Below are 20037 nucleotides of genomic sequence, written 5' to 3'. Positions count from 1 at the left end.
AACACAAGAACGTTTACACTAGCTCAACCCTTTTCTCAAAATCACGGTTCAAAGTGTGGTTCCCTATAAGGAAAACAAAGATAAAGGGAAGGGGATGAGCTTACGCTCAATGAGGTACCAAAATAATAGCAATTAAGAATCATGGAACATCATATTCAATTAGTCACATATGCAAATCAAATAAAGAAATGAATAAACACCATAGATAGAAAGGATACGGGTGGCTCTCAGGAGCCCAAAATTTTCGGTTGCAGTACTTGATCCAAACCCATTAACTCTCTGTCAACGTATGAAGAACAACCATGTCCGTAGACCCCCACTTTACACCAAATTCCGTCCACCAAACTTACCCCTTACCGGGCCCGAACACTTCAACAGAAACAGAAGTGGTAATACTCGAGTATACCGGAATCAAGAGTCTCAATACCCAAAGATTCTTAGAAACAGACTACTGTGGTTCGTTATCTAATCGACCTGACCCTTGCCTGCTCGACTCGAGTAACTAGCCACAGGTTTTGAGTTTGGAGGTCGCAGACTTATGCAGAGAACAGATACAGAGAGCAAGTACAGACTTATACAGTATGCAGGAAACAAAGTAAATAGACGAGAGAAACGAGAGTGATAAAGTACACCCTCGTTTCATACAGAGTGTATAGAAGTCACGGATAGCCAGATAAGCAACAAATTAGGGAAGTGGTACACTCACCAGTTCAAGTAAAACAAATTCAAACGTTCCCCCCCCCCGAAGTACTTCCTGGATCACCAGCACGTCCTAAAATGATCAAAGTAAAACAATTATGGTTCCTATGGGAACGACATTTACAAATTAAACTCAACTATGAGTCATATGCCTAATCAAATTAAATGCAAGGGTGCAAAAGCGTGATTTTGGAACGAAAAGGTAACGAGAGGACCTAAGGCTTGAACGACCCAAAAGCCCTTCATCTCTACCAAAAAGGGCAACTCAAACTTAAAGGGACCAAACGGCCGAGAAAATTGGACAGCATCTCTCCTAAATTTGTTTACTTTTCCATCCTACAATCAACACCAACTCATCTCAAATCAATCACAATTCGACATACAAATCATAAACACACCTTTCGGCATAACAATCACAACTGAACCTACACTTATCGGATTGAAACGAATTTTATAGCGTTTCAAAACCAAGACATTAGTCAACATTTCTTATGAAGACTTCTACAGCCAAATCATGCATTTTCAGGGTAAAAAATGGAAATCTCCACGAAAACAGAAATCTGTCCGCGAAACAGGGCTCATGGGTAGTCAAGGGTATTTCGGTCATTTCACATGTTACAGTGCTCGGATCGAGCTGAAATTTTGTAGGCAACTAGTTAAGACCATTTGCTACAACTTTCATGTTTTAACCTAAGCCTGATTCGGCCTCTAACATGCACAAATAAAGCCGGTCAGAACACGGCAGATTGGAACCCTAAAACTGAAATTTCCGCACAAAGCAAACAACTGCAATTAACACACAAAGGCTTCATTTAACACAATTTAGAGCTATCAATCCAAGGCCAATCATAACCATCATAAGAAAACAGAAAAATCCCAAAAAAAAAAATCAGAAATTTATCTAACTCCACTTTAATCCATGAAATCTTCCATAAAACAACCTATTTAGCTACCACAAGTCACTAATTTACCACTATTAGGAACAAAGAGTGAGTTTCCAAGTAAAATACCTTGACACCTCAGGAAGGTAGTAGCTTAGTGTCTTTCCTTCCAAAATAGCTCCACAAACACCTTGGAAACTACATTAACTAGCACTTTTATGGAGTAGTTTGCGATTTAATCGGTTGGAATTCAAGATTTGGACAAGAAATTGAAGTGGAAGATGAAGAACTCTCTTGGTTTCTCTTTCAATTTTTCGGCCAAAAGAGACAAGAAAATGAAGCAATTTTGGTCAAAAATCTGATTTTAGTAAAGTTAATAACCTTGGTAAAAAATCCAACTTCCAATGGTTTTGTGACAAATTGTCCTTTAGGGTTTCAATCTTATCCTTTTATCTACAAATGGTAACTTATCTAGCTAACCTCTAATTGTCTCCTAGCACCTTGTAAAATAATATCCCTTTATACAAATCATCCACTAATCGTCAAAAATTTATCGCACTTAGTGCACTAGCGGGTCCCACGCCCATAATACACTTCAAATTTAACATGAACGATCTTATACTAGGAAAATGATTTAAAAACTATACTCACTTATAAAATCTTTAGAAAAATTAAAATAAAGGGAAGAAAATGCATGTGAAATAAAAGAAAATAACATAATATAATGAAGGGAATTTTACGGGTTCTCACAACATCTGTTAGGATGCCTTGAATCAGGTTTTCAACCTACGGCAATTCGACTATGTTACGTGTCGCTGAGCTGTTCGGGGGTTTGGACCTATTTTTGGGTGCTTTTTTTGACTTTTTGAGCAAAAATTGTTAAAACATTGCAATTAAAGGCTGCAATTCTTTGATAAATTATAAGCCTACCCCAAATATTTTCATTTACTTGCAAAATGGAGTCTCATATTTCACATATTAGCAAAATTTTGTAGGATCGATGTAGGATCGTAGGATCGTACGATTCTATACGATTCTACACGATCCTACCGATCCTACTCGATCTTATGGTCGATTAATGCAATTTACGATTCTGAATGCGATCCGGATCGATTTTGGTTATCCGGATCGTAGGATCGTGTGATCCTACGATTCGGATCGCGATTTTGACAACCATGTTCACCACTTGAACTCATGTAGTTCCTTGGGTTGCATCATTCCCCTCCTCTTGGAAGAGATTTGTCCTCAAATCGTAGGTTCGCTTGGATAGCAACAGTGTGGGAGCAACTCGCATAAGCACCAGCAGTAACGCATGGCGTTTGTACAATCGCCAGATGTACACAAATAACTTCTTCAGCGAGGTTGTGAACCAATGAGCCCTAAGCCGATTCTCGCACCGAAGTATGGTGGGGATCCTATGAACAATCTGCTTACACTTGCTCCATGTAGGCCCATGAGTCTGCTTGAACACACTACGTATCGACCGTCTTGCAACAAAGGTTCATGATGGCTAAACATGAACAGAACGCCACCTGCAAATGTACCAGTCATATCCAGAAAATAAGGGTCTTCATAGTGATGTGCAAACAAATGAGCAAAACTAGCAAATTGATCGCGTAAATTTTCAAAATCTAGCGATGGTTGTTGTTCAAGAAAATCTGCTAGTGTGGTTTGGGCTGGCTTGGCCTGGGCAGCTTCAATACCTGCATGCAAACTACAAGATTCAGCCTTTAAAGAACCAGAAATTTGCTCAAAAATGGGAACAATGTCATGTAGGAGTGGAGAATGAGGTGTAGAATAAGATTCAAGTGGAACTACTCCCTTTGAGACATGATTAAGCTCTTCGACAGGGAAGACAGCTCTAGGAGAAGACATGTGCATGAAGTGTTGGAGAGCTAATTTGTCGCTTGAACTACAAAGTCCTTGAAGGCACACGAGCTCTCAAAAGGATTTAGGAATTGAACAAAGTAAGAGGAATGCACTTGCTCCTTGCTCCAGTTGCATAAAGGAGACGGTGTTGAACAAAACAAAGGTTAGTGGGTTAGAAAGTGAATAATCTTTCGCACAAATGGCTTGTGCAAACATGCTAAACTTCCCATCTTTTCTTCCCACTATGGCGGACTGATTTTCGTCTTTGTCTCCTATATCGTGCTCCGTCCTTTGTTCACTTTGCATATTCTTTTGTTTACTTCCAACTTTATCTAGGTCCCACTCCCTTTGAAGCATGTCTTGATCTTCTCGCACTTGCTTGGGAGTAAGTGGGGCAAGAGTAATCTTTCTATCCCTATAAAAAAAAGAATATTTGTTAGTATGACCTTCATAAATAACCTTCTTATCGTATTGCCATGGGCGTCCCAAGATGATATGAGTGGCTTGCATCGGCACCACGTCACACAATAGCTCATCTTCATATCTACTAATGCTAAATTTCACAGGCGCTTGTTTGGAGACACGTACTTCACCACAATCACTAAACCATTGCAGTTTATAAGGGCTAGGATGATCCCGTGTAGGTAGTTGTAGTTTCTTCACCATTAGAGAACTTACTACATTAGTACAACTCCCACCATCGACAATCAAACTACACACTTTGCCATTAACAAGACATCGTGTATAGAAGATGTTCTCCCGTTGCACATCCTCTTCAATGCATTGTGCCTTGTAACCAATCCTAAGCCAATGGGTTGATCGATAGGAACCTCTTCACTTGATTCGTCACCAGCATCCTCCATCAATGGCGGCATTCCGTCATACTCCTTTTCATCATCGGTGATGACGTCTCCATTAGGAAGCACAATCATTACTTGCTGATTTGGGCATTGGTTTGCAATGTGATCGACACCTTGACACTTCCAGCACCTCGTATCTCGATTCCTAGGTTTTGAGGTCTTGTTTACTGGTTTGGAAGCTCCTCTAGAATCAAATTTAGAAGCATTTGGTCGAGGGTTGATGGATACCTCTTGTTTCAGCCATGGAGTTGTTGGATTACCAGTGGCTATATCATCTACCCTAGGCTGGAAATTTCGCTGATTTGAAGTGTAAATAGAGGTACAATTTCTGGTTGTACCCCTCCTCTTGAGCTGTCGCTCAATTTTGATCGCCTTCTCCACCATGTCCTCTAGTTTGACATAGTATTGTAGCTCGAGTTGGTCAGCAATTTCCGGTCTCAAACCGCTGAGATAATGCACCATTGTCGCTTCCCCATCCTCATGAATGTCAGCTCTGAGCATGGAGATTTCCATGTCCTTGTAGTAGTCCTCAACCGAACGATTTCCTTGGGACAAGGTTTGAAGCTTTTAGTACAAGTCTCTATGGTAGTGACTTGGTACAAATCGCTTCTTCATGAGGCATTTAAGCTCAGTCCAAGTGGTTATAGATGGGTCACCACACCTTCTTCGGCTTGTAACCACTTGATCCCACCAAACTATAGCATAGTCGGTGAATTCTACCACGGCCAATCTCAACTTTTGCTCATCCGTGTAATCGTTGCAGTCAAAGACTAAGTCCACTTGCCTCTCCCATTCAAGGTATGTATCTGGATCAGATTTGCCTTGAAAAGGTGGACTTTTCATCTTGATGCCTTTGATTGTGTCCCCTACGGGTTTGATACTCCTCCGCGGTCTTCGTTGTCCATGGTCGAATTCGTCATCCGAGTTAGAGTCACTAAACTCTAGCATGGGTCTATCACGGTTCCTCCTACCTTGAAGAATTCCTTTTGAGCTGCTTTGTGCCTTTTCCAGCCTACCAAGGCGAGCATTCATAGGCTCAAGCTTTTGATCCAAGAGACGTCCCATCTCCTCCTTCAAACTTTCTGTCAAACGGGAAAAATCGAAAACTGTTGTGCTTTCTCCTTCGTTAGACATGGCCTTTGATTTAAACCTGCAAAAAAGGGTTAGTATAAGACAGAAAATTTTATCTCACCACTTCCTCACGTGTATCACTCACCCTCGTGTATCGTTCAAGTTTTTAAACATTCCAATAATCTCACCAAGCAACTCTCAAATTCGTCAATCTCCTCACTTGAAGAAATCAGAAATTTTGCAAGTGGTTCAAGACTGATCCCCAACAAGTCACTAAGGGAAGTGGCATTTTTTTGATGTTATTCGCTTAAGCTGAGATGATTTCAAATTGGACAGATTTTTAGTGACTCAAATATGCGGAAGTGTGCTGGAAAATTTCCAGGCATAGATCAACTAAGAAAGGCACGAAATTGGAAGTAACTAACTTGAACAAGTAGACTCAAACTAGGAAACTAACGACTCAATTTAGGAAACTAGGAAGTCAAATTTGATTGGGACTCCTTTTGGTACTTGGACACGAAAATAACTTAAAAAAAAAATTGACTCAAAGACACAACTTTATGGCCTGGACAGATTAGAGAAACGACTTAAATAAAGAAAAGGTTGGCAGAAATTTTGGGGCCTAGAATAGCTCTACCCAAATTGCACCTTGGCTGGGATTTTTGGAAAGTTTATTCAAGGTTTCCTTGGGTCGTTTTTGGAAGGTCAGCGGTTAGTATTTTTTTTGGGGAGGATTTCACATGTGCAATAAGTTGGCAAATCTGAATTGGTAGTCAAGTGTGACTAGGAATTGTTTTCAATCCCAAGCCAACATGAATTCCCAATGTCAGGTTGCGTTCGTGTTCCACTTCAAGAAGGATCCGAGTGGCTTTCTCTTTTCTTGCGTGGCTCTTTTTTTTTTTTTTCTCTCTTTGTTTCTTTTTTTTCCATGCTAAACAGATTGTGTTTCTTTCTTTTTCTTCACTTCGGATCAATACTCAAAGAACAAGATTCAATCTCAATTCATGCACAAGTTCAGCCGCAACCTTTGTTCAAGAACAAGGACTAGGGTTCAAGATTTTGTTTCAAGATTTTCAAGAACTCAATAATACCCCAAGAACTTCTAGTTTATTGCTGGAATTTCATCCAAGAACTCAAGAAATTCAAGATTTACCCAAAATTCAAGAGCCTTCAAATGTTTTTCAACAAGAAACAACAAGGTCAGCCACGACTTCAATTAAACAAGGAAAACCAGCCACAGACTTGTGGAGGTAACGAACAGAAATTTTTTTTGACTTGATTGACACAAAACCCTAAGAACAAGATAACACACGATGCTATGACAAAATTAAAGACAAGAATCACAATAGCAACAAAAGACACAATTCGGACAGCAAGAGAAAAATTGCGGACAGCCACGAAATAGTTAACTAGCGACTGGAATTTTTTTGTTTTGGCTTTTTTTGACACATGAAATTGACTCGAAAACTAGATGATATAAGACTCGAAACAAAGAAAAGAAGGATATAACCCGGTGGTTGTCGACTAGCTCTGATTACCAACTGATACATACCCCGTCGAAGACGAAACCCGTATTCGTTTGGCCTGGATCTAGACGACTAATACCAACGGTTTGGCAGCGGAAAACTTGACCCTAATTAACCCTACAAGTCACAAACAATATTGATACTATCTCAACTCGTAACCAATCGAATTAATGAACCAAATTTGTAAGGTAGAGGAACGCCACAATCAAGGTGGATACTTGATTGATAAGTTCAATTGAATACTCTCAAGATTCTAAAGTATTCAAGAAAAGCTCTCTTGGAGAGAGAAAGTGAATAAACTCACGTAATTTCTGTAAAATTCTCATTAACCCAAACATTGGAAAAGACTAGGCTATTTATAGCCTTACAATGACTCAAAACCCTAATGCTATTTGGACTAAAACTCGGCTGCCTTTACTCACTAAGCTGCCCAAATTTAACCACCTAATTAAACTACTTAAATGACTAATCTAATCAACTAGGATTTGATTGAATTAGAAAGTAACCTAGCCGACTTATTAAGTTGGAAAATAATAACTAGAACAAACATCTAAAACATTAATCATAAGGTAGCTTTGTTGATCCTCTTTGTATTCTTCCTTGGGTTGCATTCACCACTTGAACTCATGTAGTTTCTGGGTTGCATCACATTTTTTCATTAAAGATTTTTTCATTTCAAAAAATGACGTATGTGACGCCTCCACTTCTCCCAAGGGCGAACCCAAGGGTATCCAAGGCGAACCCAGTCTTACATCACAATTTCAAATTTACAATCACTTTTCCCATAAATATACAACCTCCAAAATGTCTAGTCGATTACAATTACAACACTAATACAAAAGTGCCTCAAGTCGGCATTTGCTTAACTCCCTCCAATCGGGTTCCTGTTAAGGAAAACAAACTAATGGGATGAGCCAATACTCAGTGAGGCCAAGAAACACACATGCAAACATGTAATCCAAGTAGCCACAAATTACATAGTAAGTAAAGCTATAAGTTCGAATAATTCACATTTCGAATAGGAAAAAAAAAATAAACAGAAACAATTCAAGGATACTGCAGCTCTCAGGAGCTAAATTCCACGTAGTCCAGTCGAAGTCTTGATCACATCTCATGTTGACACTCCGTCAACCACATAAGTATCAAATCCGTAGATACACCACTTTACTTCGAATCCCGTCACCGTTACACCCCCTTACCAGGCCCGCTCATCAAATTATTTGATAATACTCGAGTATATCATGGCAGTACTGCACGAGTAATGCCGAGCAAGATCTCTCCAATAGATCATGCTCTACGAATATCTCATGGTTTGCTAAGCTTATCGACCAAGTCCATGCTGGCTCGATTCGCAAAGTTAGCCAACGAGTTTGGGCGTCCCCCGAATATGAATACGAATACGAATATAAGTCGATGAGCAACGCTCAAATCGACGATTCCAAATAGGAATCACATATACGAATCATATCCACATTACTAAGTACAAGTCGAATATGAATTCACATAGCCAAATACGAATATAATTTCATTTGAAGGAGAACGAGTGCGGTAAAGTACACATTCGTCTCACAAAGTTCAAATTCGTATAACGGATAAAAACGGTTAATCACTTAGCAACAAATTCATGCACTTGACACTCACCAATCGAAACAAGGGAGTAAGTGCATAAACGAGCCTTTAGGTGTTCCCCTCGAGATCCTCTTGAAGGTCTCCTTGAGCACCTGAGCAAATAGTAATTGTCTATTACACACTATCGCTTAAAATCCCTAATTATCGAGGAAGATTGCACACTTGTACAATCTAAGAAAATTTCACGAAAATGAGCCTTAATTACTCGTAAATCGAGACTCAAAAATGGGGTTTTAAAACACAAGTGAAATCTGATTTTCATTTTGAAATCAAGTGTAAAACGGTTTAGCAATATCGAAGGAAAATAGAGAGTTCGCAACCCTCAATTTCCTTTAAGTTCGGAAATTTCAGATTTGTCACCCATACTTTGAAAAATTGTATCTCATTCTCTATAAGTCCAGAATTGGAAAACTTGGTACCGTTGGAAACCTCTTAGAAAGTACTAAAAGTTTTTATAAGACAATTTTCCATGATTCCAAACGGAAGATATCCAAAATTTAGCTCAAAGTTGCTGTTCTGGGGCATTGAAGACAGATTTAGGTTGGTTTTTGGCCAAATTTGAAAATTTGGCAAAATTCACTTGATCCGAACTAACCTCTGAAATTTGGAACTCCATTAGAGTTGCAATCTAAGTTTAAAACAAAATAAACGGAACAAGATTCGGAGTTTTGAGAACCAAGATATTGTAGCTCAAAGTTACTAAAATTTCCATGTTAATCAAGGGTTTTCCAACTCAAATCATGAACTTTGGAAGTTTAGTTGAGCAACGAAACGGACTCGGAATGGCACCAAATTTAGTATGAATATAGTACCATATAAGGGCCACTCCCTTGCCAAATTTCATAGAAAAATATGTACGAAAAATTAGTTAACGAGACCGTTGAAATCACAAGAAGTTCTAAGACTAAGCTGCCTTTGAACTTTTGTTTTGCCGTTTTCAAACATTCGGCCAAGAACATCTCAAATATGGTCCATTCCAGTAGATAATGTCTAAAATATTCCCAAGGTACATTTGATAGGTGATTTACACCAAGAAGTTTCGGATAACAAGTCCCAAAGCATCGTTAGTTTCAAATCTGTCCAAATGCATGGTTTTCCTTCACAAAATCAGTTTTGAATTTTTATCATAAATCACTCAATTCATCTCGGAATTGAGCGTGGTTGGTGGCGTTGGAAAATAGATTCATAAGGATACATTTTCTCAGAAGAAACCATTTTCAAAATCTGTCCATAACCAGCTCATACGTGAGCATCAAATCGCAGTTCATAATCTGCCTCCCTGTGACAAATGAAACAGGACAGAAATTTTCAAACGAATGGTTTGGCTCACTTGAGTGGAACCAGAATATGAATTTTATACCAAATTAAATCTGGGAATGTCTAGTTTCCAGTGCCACAAACGGCACTCGATTCCGACATCGGAGCGATGAGTTATAGCCGAAACAAAAACACTGCCGGGGTGAATACGGGAATATTTTCCAGATTTCTAAGCTTTCGTAAATCCAACATTTGGGTGACCAAATCAAGTTATTTTTCAATGAAACTTTTTACACACTCAATATAACATGTAAACAACATAAACAAGCCATTAGAACCTCAAAATTTCACACCAAAGTGCTAGAACAAAGCAGGGGCAAAATGGTCACTTTTGGTCATTGCACCATCCTTGAGTTTCTATCAACAACCCAACATTAATCCACTAGTTTAAGCACTAAATAAACATTATTACCATCAAAACATAAAAAATCAGTCCATATATCCAAGGTGGGAGTTCATAGAGCCCACACAACCAAATTTTCCTCAAAATAATGCTACCCACTAACATGCATGAGTATATATGAGCACTAGAACTTCCATAAACCACGTTTTCAAGGTTTGATCGTTACCTACTTCACTTGGTGTGCAAAACAGAAATTTTCGGTCCTCTCCTTGGCCAAGAAAACCGTGAAAAGCAAGCTCTTTTCCTAGCTTAGGTGATGCTCCAAGTTGTTGTGAGCTTGTGTGCAAAATTTGAGGTGAAATGGATGAAAGATTGGAAGTGAAATGAAATGAAGCTTTGTTCTTCTCCTTGCTAAGAGTTGCAGCCGACCATGGAGTGAAGAAAAAGGAGAAAAGGCTGATCAAAAGAGGCTTCCTAGAGAAGCTTGGTAGTTAGTGGCCTTGAGCACAAAAGTCAACTCTCACTAGCGCGCGTACGCGCGCGTTTTGTGCTCGATTCCTCTCGGGTTTGTTTCACTTGTGCACTAAACCTCTAATGCACTTGTGTTCATATTAATATTATTCACTCTTAATTGTCCTAAAATAAGGGTCTAAAGTCCCTCAATTAAATCGCTCGTGTGAAACCCGTATTTCCAAATTAAGCGCGATAAAACGAAACTTCCAAGAATTTCTTATAACAATAGTACTAATAACTATCACTTGAGTACTTAAACATAAAATTACCTATTTTAGGACCATTGTGTAAGTCTCCAATTTTTCAAACTTATTGTACTCTCAATCGGTTAAAATTTCCAAACACGTTTTCACTATTTTCACTAAACGAGCTTCCAAAATTAATTTTTGAAACAAGTCACTTTAAAAATATAATGAAGCTATAATTCCATGTATTTAGGTCTAAATATGTTAGAAAATAATATTCGGAGTAAATGAACAATTAAATATTTAAATAAGCTCGAAATGAAATTTAAAATAATAAATTTTGCGAGTCCTCACATGAGTCGAGTTTTAACTCCTCAAATCTCAAATTAACTTTTCTTAATCTACTATTGATCATTCTTACTTCTCCAAAATTAATACACTCTCGATTCAAATATAGTCTCAAAAAACGTGTACTCGTTGTTTCGTACTAAACGAGTTTTCGAAAAGTAAATTTTCTTACAAAACGCTTTAAAACATAAGAGAGGCGTTTTTCCATAGAAATGGATTTTAAGTAGTCGAATTAAATAATTCGGAGAAAAAGAGCGAATAACTATTTAAATAAACCAGTAATATATGACGAAAATAAGAAAATTTTCGGATCCTCACAACGTACGATAGGTTGGGAATCAATAGTGAATTCGAGCACTTGGTTTAGTCATTTTTTCTCTTTTTCCAACCTTTTTAACAAATCACATTTAGATGTATTAAGCTGCAATTTTTGGGATTTTTTGCATTTCACACTTATGTTCATTTCTCGCTTTCTGTGTGTGTGATGAATGGTTTATTGATTTACTTGTATTACTTATTTTTGTCACACTTTGCATTTGGGGTGGGGGTGATATTACTCTAGGAGCCTTCATGTATGTTTAATAGTATTAATCTCTCTTTTTGAAGGAGCACTTCATATGTGCATACGTTATTCTTTTCAACTCTTTATAATTTTTTTCCTTTTAGTGGTTGTCATACCACTCTTCTTTATTAGACATATGGCTGTGGCGTGACATGCATGTAGCAGTGTCTAAGAGATCATTCGAACCACCAACTTGAAACCTTGGGATTGATGACCCTTTGGCCTTTAGTTTGAAGGCTTGGGGACCTAAAGGCCTTATGGAGTCTAGATGTATTAGTGAATTTCAACCTCATGCATCCATGTAAAATTGCCTTGGAAGAGTCTTTTTTGCCTTATTAGGGACACTAGACACGAGTGGAGGGGTTTTATCCCTTTTCCTTTACATTTTGTACGATTTGTTTCTTTAATGTGTTATATGTTATTTATCAAAGGAACTAACTATATTTTCTTCTTTTTTCTTGTATTCGTAAGCTTCAGGAGTCTTTGCACAATGCTCATTTAAGGAAAACTGCCTTTCTAGATAGATTATTACATATCTAAATTTCAATTTATTGCATTAAAATTATGTATATATATTGCATGTAATTTTTAGGCATACCCTGACATCCAAATGGGACTCCTTTAGGTCATGTTATCAATTACAACATTTTGCATATTTATTTGCTTTAATAAACTTTCATAATGTATTAACCATAGAGGGAATGCCATTTTGGGGATCCTACGTTAGGAGTAAATGAATATATAATCTAATGAGACTTGCACATTTATCTTTTTGTATTAGCTAAAACAGTAGTGCACAACATAAAGATAGGATCCAATCCTGCCGTGATGATGGCACCGAAGATTGTGGAGTAACTTTTGCACACTATAGAATATGAGCTTCTAATAATCACCTTTTGATCATTTTATTAAACCTGGTAAAATCCTTTGCATAAGGATGCTAAATCCAAAATGTTTATAATTAATTCTTTGTTCTTAAGATAATAAATATATTGAGGTCAAATCTTGATTTTAGAAGCCTTATAGACTAGTGCATTGCAATGAAAATTGTGAGATTTGGAGCTACAAATGAGTGGGCGATCCAGTCGATTCTTGGGTAAATCGTTAATCCCATCCAATCCATTTGAACTAGTTTATTCTCTCTTAGGGTTTCAATCCATGCTCTACTAAAGAAACAAGTCAAAATGTTGTAATCCTTTCAAGAATAAGCCCTTTCATATTAAATTGACTGTTAACATTTTTTCATGTGCCATCTAAAGCAATCAATCCATTCGGATTTTGTCCTCATTCCATTGGGTCAAATATCTCATGTCTTTCCAATTGACCAATTTTTTAGGTTGTTTTTCAATCAAATATCAATAAATTGATTTGATCCATTAGGAATAGTGCCTACCCTAGAGGATTGCAATTTTCATATTAGGCCAACTCTTGGCATAAAAGAACTCACCCATAGGACATGCATACTGATTTTGTGATTTTGCTTACTAACTTTGTGTATTTTCCTTTTTCTTTTCCCCTCCCCTATATAAAAGTTTCTCCTACATTTGACAATAATTTTGGTCTGATAAAGTTTTGAAAATTAGAAATGTTACTTGATTCTTGAGTAGATCCTATAATACAAAACACAGAGAATTCATTTGGAAACACAAGTTTAGAGATGCTATAGTGGTTTCATGGCTTATTTATCAAAAAATTTTTTTTGTTCCCAACACATTTTGTACACAGAGAGAGAGAGAGAGAGAGAGAGAGAGAGAGAGAGAGAGAGAGAGTGAGTGGGTGGGAGTTCTTTAGAGATTTTTCTTTTTCTTTTCTTTTCTCATTTGTATTCTTGTTGAGCAAACTGACTATTCTTGTTGTGTTGTTTTATAAATATTTATGTGCATTCCATTCTCTTTCGCTCATACAGAGACTTTATGATAGACTTAAGAAACAAGACTAAGTTGAGATTCTTAGTTTTGTCATTTCTTGCATGAAATTCACGAGTACGCATTTAGCTTTCTAAAATCTTTAGATGCACTAGATTTGTGGTCGACACAATTCAATGAGAGCACCTGAAAATCAAAATCCTAAATGGGCTACTCGAACTTGTAGTTTGTCTTAAAAGACCAGGTATCATAGCTTTTCTCCTTCGTTTTTGCTATTCACATTTTGTCTAATGCGAGAAATATGGGTTGTTTATGGGCCATGTTTCAAGTTTCAAGTAGTTAGAGTTTTTATTAATAACTTAGTAGCTTATTTTCCAGATTTCTAGTTAATTTGGTAGGAATAAACTTGGTCCAAAATCTCATGTTGAATTGGATCCGAATTAGTTGTCAAGTCTATTGGTCAATTGAGTCATTTTGTTAGTTTTTTCCTAGTGTAATAATCGGCCAGCAATAAGCTTCTTAATTGGGCCGTGAGTTAGTTGATTAGTATTAAGTAAGTTAAGTTGAGTCCATTAGTTTAGGTATAGTAGGGTTATAAATATTTGTATAGTTTCATTCAAAGGGAAGAAATATTGATTTTTTTTCTAGAGAGTTTTCTCTTGACTTGTTGCTGAACCCTTGAATACTTTAGATAGGTTCTTGAGTATTCATCTATGGCTTATCAATCAAAGAATGCGTTTGATTGTGGCACCTTCCGACCAACCTTAATTCGTCTTAAGCGGTCCCTGATTGAATTAGGTTCATCCCTTATACCAAAATTCGTTGTCCACATGAACAACGGGTTGAGGTTCTTTTGTGTTCATAATCTGATCAAGATAGATCCTTCCACTACCTGACCGATTCAATTTCTTCTTGAGTGGTCCTTGGAAATTCGGGGTCATATCAGTTGGTATTAGAGTTTTGCCTCTTGATCCAGGTTAATATCCTTTTCTTTTCTTGTTTTCCTATTTGTTCCTTTACCAAACCTTACCCAATTCATAAAAAAAAATCTGTTCATCGTTCTGGGGTTTGAATCTCTTATGATTTCCTTGTGTCGTTTGTGTGTGTTTAGTGCTTGTTGTTACTCTTGAGTCCTTAGAAAAAATACTGTTCACCAGGTACTGTTCACCTGCTGTCACTGTTCACATTACTATTCATCCGAAAAAATATTCCATACCTTGTGTTTGTCTCTTGTTGTTCTTGAGTCTTGTAGTTGGTTTTATGTTTTCTTGAAGTTCTTGATTGATAAATATCAATCTTAGAAGTTCTTGTAACCCTAAGGTTAGTTCTTGAAGATCTTGAAAAAATTCTTGAATTTTGTGGGTTGCCTTTAAATTCTTGAACGAAATTTCTATGCAATGAGCCTTATTTGGTTTCCAAAACAAAGTTGTTGTTGAGTTTTGAAACAAAAGGATCCAATCCATTGTTGAAAAGGAGACAAGAACAGCCTTACTTTCCTAGTTTCTTAATTTGAGCTGTGTTTGTTCCAGTAGTTTCCTAACTACAATTTCTCCCCAAATATACTTTGGATTGGTACAAAAGAGTCTCTAATTATTGTTTCACGTGGGGAAAGGGGATTGTTTCCGTTAAATTACGTTGCCAATTTCCAAATCTGGTTGGGATTCCAAAGGAAAAAATTGCAAAAGCTTCACTACCTTTCCTAGTTGGAATTGGAAATTTCCTTCAAAACAGCCTTCCTTTTTGTGTCATTGTCCTAAATTTTGTGGGAATTGGGTTAAAGGTAGTTTCTAATCCTTGTTTCCTTAGGAAAAAGGGAAGGAAACAACCGCATAATTCTAGATTTCAATCGATTTCCAAATTCCAGCTGATACGAATTCTGTTGATGATGAAATTCGCGAACAACCCCAGATCGATGGTGATTGTTACAGGTTTGGAATTAGTGGAATTTCCCACACTGAACCCCTCTAATCCCCGTGATTGGAACCTTGATACTATCTTGACTTCAATCCTACGAATTAGCAAACCCTAAGAATTGTTAGAAGACGCCACAAACAAGGATGATATTCTTGATTAATAAGCCGAACGAGCACTAGATGCTTCTAGATGTTCAAGGATAGCTCGGAGAGCCAAAGGAGAGAAACTCTCAAGAATGATTGTTCTAAAAATGTGTAATCTATTATTTAAAGAGGAAAAACGATGTTTTATCGTTTCTTTACAAAACTCCTAGTGAAACAAGGTCAAACAACTTAACTTATTCAGACCAGTTTACCCTTGCTAAGGTCGATTCCAGCCTTAATGCTAGTCCATTTTATTAACTACTAATTGACCCAAATTAAAGACTAACTAATGACTCAACTAATAACTCCATAAGCTGGAAAATTCGCTGATATGAATCCCTAGGAATGAATCCCTAGGGTTCGTTGATACAAATCCCATTGATGATGAAATTCGTGAACAACAACCCCGGATCAGTGGTGATTGTAATATGCTTTGAATTGGCGAAATTTCCTACTCCGGGCCCCTCTAATCCCCATGATTGAAACCTTGATACTATTTCAACCTCAACTTACAAATTAGTGAATCTTAGAAATTGTTAGAAGCCGCCACAATCAAGGATGGTATTCTTGATTGATAAGCCGAACGAAGACTAGACAATTCTAGATGTTCAAGGATAGCTCGTAGAGCCAAAGAAGAGAAACTGTCAAGAACGATTGTTCTAAAAATCCATAATCTATTATTGAAAGAGGAAAAACGATATTTTATCATTTCTTTACAAAACTCCTAATGAAACTAGGCCAAACAACTTAACTAGTTCGAACCATTTTACCCTTGCTAAGGTCGACTCCAAGCTTAAAGTTGGTCCATTTTATTAACTACTAATTGACCCAAATTAAAGACTAACTAATGACTCAACTAATAACTCCATAAGCTGGAAAATTCGCTGATATGAATCCCTAGGAATGAATCCCTAGGGTTCGTTGATACAAATCCCATTGATGATGAAATTCGTGAACAACAACCCCGGATCAGTGGTGATTGTAATATGCTTTGAATTGGCGAAATTTCCTACTCCGGGCCCCTCTAATCCCCATGATTGAAACCTTGATACTATTTCAACCTCAACTTACAAATTAGTGAATCTTAGAAATTGTTAGAAGCCGCCACAATCAAGGATGGTATTCTTGATTGATAAGCCGAACGAAGACTAGACAATTCTAGATGTTCAAGGATAGCTCGTAGAGCCAAAGAAGAGAAACTGTCAAGAACGATTGTTCTAAAAATCCATAATCTATTATTGAAAGAGGAAAAACGATATTTTATCATTTCTTTACAAAACTCCTAATGAAACTAGGCCAAACAACTTAACTAGTTCGAACCATTTTACCCTTGCTAAGGTCGACTCCAAGCTTAAAGTTGGTCCATTTTATTAACTACTAATTGACCCAAATTAAAGACTAACTAATGACTAAACTAATAACTCCATAAGCTAGAAAATTCTGTCCACAAAAATCTTGCTTCCAAATAAATTTGAGCAGCCCTTTTAGTGGAGAACTCCGAGCTCATATCATTCCCTTCCTTGTGAAAGCGATTTGTCCTCAAATTAAAGTACTGCTTACAATAGAGTACATTGGAGAAAGTCTAGATGAACGCAAGCCAAGAAACATGTCTTCTACTCAACCTGATCATGAACCAATATGCACGTTCCATCTCATGTATCCTTTGCCAGGAGCTCAAACCATTTATATACCTTGGATAGCATCGATCACCACTTGTTGAGGCTTCGATTTGAAACAATCTTTTTTAGGTTCTTTTTTCAATATCTAATAATATATTTAATGTTTTTAATATTATTTCTTCAGAGGAATATTTAACAATAAGATGTCTTACCTTATTTATTTTAGCTTTGGCTGCTAGATCTTTACTAATAAAATTTTGATATTCTTGGCAATGTGTTATTCTTTCTTAGTTATTCATTATTTATCTAAGTGTTCAGTTCTATAGTGTGCTATAAATTCTTTGTTTAGTTGTGCATATTTATTAGTTATTAAATATTTTTTATGTTCAGCTTCTCTTAAGATCTTGTATCTATCATGGCAGGTGATTGGATTACAATTATACAAAGTAACATGAAGCCACCTTTCTTGATAATATGTAATTCTTCCATCTAATTGTTGTAACTGATATGCATATTCTTTAATAAGAAATAACATCGAATCACATATTTCACCTTCTTCAATTTTAAGGAGAAGGATAATGCCAATCAGAATCATCAAATTCTATTCCATTATCAAAATATCTAGTAGGAACTGGGTTTGCGTCATATTCTTCATCAGAAATATAATCATTGTTATAATTTAAGGGAATATGTAGATCATTTTTGGGCTATGATACCATTTCGGTGCCCAAATTTAATTCAGAATTTAAGTTTGGGTTGGCTAACAAGATATTTATATTTATCATTCCTGATGTAAAAGACATTTTTATTTGTAAAGTATATTCAGGATGTGTGATATTTATTGATAAAGTACTAACTAGGCTTGACGTATCGTCCATAAAATTTTCAAGAGAATAGAGTGCATACCATATCTAGACTAACAATTTCTTATTAACAAAAAGAAAATGATCCAATATGCTTCCATACCTTAAATCTGATTTTTGACCGACAAAACTCCGGCTACCTCCCTGAGAATTTCTTACTTGGGCGTTGCAGCCTTCAACCACCAGGGTGACTTCCTTTAAGAGTTGCTTTAGAGTTTTGCAGCACAGTTTAGTTTTGTTTCCTACCTTTAAGCGTACTCAAATGCAAAGTAAGAAAAGCTATGAAGAAAACTTCTTCTTTTATTAATGAAGAGATTGTAGTACAAGATAGATTTGGCACACTACTCTCTCTCTCTCTCTCTCTATTCACTAAACATGAGAGAAAATTTTACAAGACAAAGTTTCTTTGTTGGCTCAATGAAGGAATCAATTACCCTTTTCTCCAAGCCATCTAGCTATTTATAGAGTTTGGCAGACTTTAATGTCAGACTTCAATTGATTTTTCCACGAACTTGTTCTAGCTTCGATCCCATGGACTTGAACAACACATTTTGGATTCCGTGTGAGGACTCGCAAATTTCTTGTATTTTTCTCAAAAATACCCTTTTATTTGAAAATTAGTATTTATCAAAGGCCACTACCCAAATATTTCACATTAAGTGTAGATAAACCTAGAAAATAGGGTTTTACGCTTCGGTTTCAAGTTTGGAGCGAAATTAGGGTTTTCGCGATTTTTCGCCGGATGAATTTTCGGTACAGAGTAAGAATTAATTTGGGGATTAAAAGTAACTTTTAAGTGAGAAATAATATGTGACTAGTGGCAATGATATAAGGTTAGTGAATGGGAAGAAAAAACCCTAGTAAATGAGTTTTTAAGAAAAACGGCGCGAACCGGCGGGTCCCGCGCACTACCGGTTGAACGCACCACTTGACCACCACTTTCTTACCATACAAGCTTATTGATATTTGAGCAAAATATCTCCTAAATTCCAGCTAAGCTTGACCGAAATTAGAGGCTGAAAATACAAGAAAAGAAAAGGAAATTTTGCTTGGTAAGGGTTGTGACAAGTGTCACACCATTAGAGGCCATTGACCAAGACATTGTCCAACCTTCTTATCCCCAAAATTGCACCATTCTTCCTCATTATTTTTTCTGAAGAGCCGTGAGAGAGAGAGAGCAAAAACAAGAGAAAAGCTTCTCCATTTCTTCTTGAATCAAGTCACAAAGTGAGGAAACAAAGGAACTAAACCGATTAAAGGCACCCTTGAGTGTTTATTGAGTGAGTTGTGGTGAGTTTTTTGAAGGAGAAAGCTTGGGCTACTTGTAGTGACCTTTATTCAAGGTAAGAGAGTTTATCTCTCTAAGTTTTGCTTTCAATTTTGTTAAATTAAGCTTAGTAGTTTGATTTTGTGGTGGAATCATGGATGATTAGCATGTTTTAGAAGTTTTCCCCAATTTATTTGATGAACTAGGGCTTGTGGAAATTCTGCCCAAATTGTTGTAAGATGCTTATATGTTGCAATTGAAGTTTTATAGGGTGTTGTGGTAGTGATTAGACCAAGAAATTAAGGAAAGTTGCACTAGAAACTCAAAATTCCAGAATCTGGAAAATTTTCCCAACATTCTGTCCGAATTTGTATCTGTGTGTTAGAGGCCGAATTGGCCTTAGCTCAAAGAAGTAAAGTTGTAGAGAATGGCATTTTATAGGTGCCTACAAAATTTCAGCTCAATCGGAGCAACGTGGGACGTGAAAAGTCCAAAATACCCTTACTGTTCTAAGTATTTCCCAGCAGTCCGTTTCACCAGTTAAGTCCAGTTTATCACATTTT

Source organism: Coffea arabica, chromosome 4e (assembly GCF_036785885.1).
Source record: "Coffea arabica cultivar ET-39 chromosome 4e, Coffea Arabica ET-39 HiFi, whole genome shotgun sequence".
NCBI lineage: Eukaryota > Viridiplantae > Streptophyta > Magnoliopsida > Gentianales > Rubiaceae > Coffea > Coffea arabica.
Note: the sequence above shows the minus strand (reverse complement) of the source record.